The sequence below is a fragment of the Octopus bimaculoides genome, chromosome 14 (genome assembly GCF_001194135.2).
Source record: "Octopus bimaculoides isolate UCB-OBI-ISO-001 chromosome 14, ASM119413v2, whole genome shotgun sequence".
NCBI classification, from domain to species: domain Eukaryota; kingdom Metazoa; phylum Mollusca; class Cephalopoda; order Octopoda; family Octopodidae; genus Octopus; species Octopus bimaculoides.
In genome coordinates, this window is record NC_068994.1 from 2753232 (window position 1) to 2757749 (window position 4518).

A 4518-nucleotide genomic window follows, 5' to 3' on the forward strand; every position below is an offset into this window, starting at 1 on the left:
CGTTAGGAAGGGCATCCAGCTGTAGAAACTCTGCCAAATTAGATTGGAGCCTGGTGTTGCCATCCGGTTTCACCAGTCCCCAGTCAAATCGTCCAACCCATGCTAGCATGGAAAGCGGACGTTAAACGATGATGATGATGATGATGATATATTGTGCATCAAATAAACTGATGTCTATGTTCTAACTCAAGAGAGCCTCCTGGACATTAGAGATTAGAAGACATATGGTATATACCTTATAGCTTACCAGTAAAGCACATTCACTTTCACAGTGTTCATTGTGTATTTTGTTAATGAGAGAGATGGAAGATGGAATACAGATTGAGAAACATTGTAGTGGCTTTTGAGTTTCTCCCATCTTCTGTCTCTCTCATTAACCAAATATATATATATATATATATATTGTGCATCAAATAAACTGATGTCTATACATCAGTTTCTCCGTCTTCTTTTTCTAGTAAGTATATGTGTGTGTATACATATGTATGTATATATAGGTTATGAGAGGTAATGGTGTCAATAAGACCCATGTTTTCCTTTCAAATATAGTTTATACATACTTTTAAATATATAAGATGGCAGGTTTTGAGGGGACTACAATACATAAAACTTTTCGCTCAGTATATAGACTCTTAAAGGTCATATCTAATTTTTGCCACATTGGAAAGAAATAGAATTAATAAAATGGATATGAATAAACTAATTCAAAGAAAGCATGAATGCTCTCCTCATTCGTTAAAACTTGTGTGTTTCTGTGTGTATATTCATAATTTTTGCATATATATATATGTGTGTGTATGTGTGTGTGTACATACATACACCAGATATTTGTAAAAGAGATTTGAAGTGTATAATGTGAATGTATGTGTGTTTAGTATATTTATGACAGTAGTATTTGTTAAGCTTGTGCAGCTAAGCCAACATCATATAAAATAGTGAATAAGAAAGAATTATCATTCACTGAGTTAGAAATATTTGGGAAATTGCATGAATTATTAAACAGCTGAACTGCAATTACTGATGTAAAGAAGTTAAAATAAACATATATAAAAAGAAACCCAAAAGCCACTACAATGTTTCCCATCTGTATTCCTCAGTTCTGCAGAAGAAAGATAGAAGACAGTTGAAAATGAAAAATAAATAATGTATGAAATAATTATTTCCCTAACTGGAAGGGAACATGAAATATTGATAGTTCTTTTGCTTTCCCACATACACACACACATTTTATTTATTTCTAGCTCAAAATGAGATATTACTGAATCTGTCAGTAACACACACACACACACACACACACACACACACATATATAATTTATGTATGTATGTATGTATGTATACCCACACAAGCACATGCATTATACATACACACACACATCAGTAAGAAATACTCTTCCCGGAAACTCAATTTTTGAGAAATGTCTTGAATTTAAAGAATGATACCTGAAAGAATGATTTTTATTTTTATTCAAAAATTACCAAATCTTATTCTTATCATATTGGGAGAAGGAAAGTAATTATTTCTCTTATTTAGAGAAATTTATGTTTCAAAATTCATTTGTACTAAACTGTTTCTTTGCATCTACATTATAGTATGTCATTAGGAAGAACACATTTAAATATATCTTAGGTGTTTATCTTATTTATTCACTTTCTCACACACAGACTCAATCACACTCACATGCATATATGTTCACTTAGATGTGCACAACTAATAGTAATATTTTAGAGCTATCAAGTATGTTTTGTTAAACTGATGCATATATAGACACATGCATACACAAACTTTCATGTGAATTAGCTGTGTAAATGATAAATGATTTGATTGGTTCAACTTTGTGGGTGTAAGAGATTTCCTAAGAGAAGCTAAAAGTGTTGGATTGATGCTTCTAGTATCTTTCAGTACCAATCACAATCAACCAGTCAGAGGTTAATGCTAACAGACTTTCTCACTCAATCACAGATTCAAAAGTTACACACAGAGTATAGGCTTTCACCAAGTCATGATACAGACTCTCAAAGATCAGGACACTGCAGCAACAGTGAAGCCTTTCATTGGGATACGTTGCCTATCATAGTTCAAAACTAGGGATAAAACAAAATGAAAGTAAGTTTTTACATTTACTTTTTAATTTTATTTTATATATTTACTTTTCCTAAACATTCAAACTGGGAAAAATGTTCCGAATCATATGAATATCTCTGACTTTTCAGTTAAATGCATTCTCATATAAATATAGAGTGCTTTTAAACAACTGAAAAAATAAAATAATTTCACAAAATCTGTGTAACATTCATTTTTGAAGTGAATAGAAATTAATGAAATTTCTCTAACTCTTTAAGAATAGGAAAATATTAAATAATAAAAGCTTTCCACATGAATTTGTTGAGAAAGAGGGAGTGCTATGTTATTATAGGGAAGTTTACAGAAAACTATCTGTCATACCAGATCTTAAGGAGATTTTTCCCTTATTGGCTGTTGGGGATGTTTATTGATTTACTGTAATATAAGTCTTCATAGAATTCAGTCTCATTGTGTAGCTAGCCTGAGGCTTTGTTTGAGTCAGAAAGACTTAACAATAGAGCATCAGTGATACAAAGAGTAGGATTCATGAAATCCACACTGAGGTCATGAAACCTGACAGAGTTCTATAGATTGTAAGGAAAGGACTCTCTTGCTAGTGTTAGATATTGCAGTCTCCTATAATGTAATCATAGCTTTCATTGACAGCTGGGAGATAGTCAATCAAAATGGCCGACATTGGGAATTCTATTTAATCAATACTCTGTTAAAATAAAACACGGAACTTTTATCTGATATTTCTTTAGAAAGCTGAAATACTATATTAGTTTATAGATGCCCATTGATCAGTAAATTCTGATAATGTAAAATAAAATCAAAAATGTATTTCAGTGTAAATTTATAGAATTTTATACAATTTATCATTGAATTACTCAAGCCAAAATTAACAATTGACTAGAGCTAGGTCTGACATTCTGAATAGTTTTATACAATAGATTGAACCATATATCAAAGACTAGTTGGCGTGTTGAAAATAATAGTGGCTAAAGAATATCTTGTTTCTAATCAGAGAATTGAAAGAATATTGCGTTTCGATAGGAAATTAATTAAAGTCAGATAAAAGGTGACTAATTAAAAGTTAACAGGAAATCACGTGTAGATATTTTTATAGTTCTGTTTAGGGGTTGTGTATATATGCTTTGTTTCTATTAATGCAAATATACATTTTCACATGTTGAAAGTTTATAGCAATAAATGTGTATTTGTTTGTGCACAAGTATGTTAGGATGAATAAATGTATTGTATATAAACTATGTATCATATCTGTGGAACAGATATTTAAATAATTATATGTACATATATGATATAAGCTAGAGCTGTACATATATGCACACACATTCTTATTTATATATGAGCTTATATTTATACCTATAGGTGCATTTACAAATGTATATATACATGCATGTTGGTGTGTGTATGTATGTATATGCATGCATTGATGTATACACACACACACACACACACACACACATATATATATATATATATATATATATATATATATATATATAAACATACATACAGATACACATATATTAATGTCTGTTTTTATGTTCAGTTATAATAAAAACAATTTCACATTAATCTAATGGGTCACTCTATACTTTTGTAGAGTACAAATTTATTATTCTTAAACAAGAATGTTACTGACAGTGACTTCAAAGTTTCACCTTACTAAGCCATCATTTGACTCTTAGCTGACTGAAACTTCAAAGTCACTGTTTAAGAATAATAAGTATAGATACACAAACATATGCATGCATATGTATACACACACACACACACACATATATATATACACATTCATATATATATATGTGTGTGTGTGTGTGTGTGTGTGCTGTCATGGGCTGGATGGATTAACAGGATTCAAAATGTACAAGAATTCCAACATGCCCCAGTGTCAACTTGGCCTGGTTTCTACAGATGGATGCCCCTCCTAGCACCAAACACTTTACGACATGTATTGGGTGTTCTATTCAAGACATCAGCCCTTGTCAGGTTACTATGCAGCTTACAAGACTACAAAATCAGGACAGAGGAATTGTAGCAGGGAATTGTACCAATCTGCCAGAAGGGAAGCTAGGCGACAGGTTTATTTAGTCAGAGGGGAAGCAGATAAGAAAAGATTTGCCAATGTTCTGCGCTGTGAGGATCAAAGACTTGAGACATTTTGTGTTGCAAGACAGTGTAGGAGAGAGAATAGTGATGTCGTAGGAGAGAAATGTGTTCGCATGGATGATGGTACGCTTGCACTAAATGAGGCTGCAAAGAAAGAGGTCTGGTGATGCCACTACAATAAATTGCTCAATAAAGAGAATGAATGGGAGAAAGAGAGTCTGCCGTGTGTTAACCCAACAGAGGGACCAGCTATCCGAATGAATTCCGGGTAGAGGTAGGGGTCCACCAAGGTTTCTGTCCTCAGCCCCCTCCTAT

General features: G+C 32.4%; 1 protein-coding gene across 1 annotated transcript in view; it reads left to right on the top strand.

The window, feature by feature from the left end:
* Nucleotides 1-1675: 1675 nt before the first annotated feature.
* LOC106867374 (protocadherin gamma-B6) overlaps nucleotides 1676-4518 on the top strand; it is a 51415-nt gene continuing 48572 nt past the window's right edge. The window contains exon 1 of the mRNA XM_014912229.2: nucleotides 1676-2106. The gene's annotated coding sequence lies outside the window, so the exon portion shown is untranslated. The remainder of the gene's footprint in view (nucleotides 2107-4518) is intronic.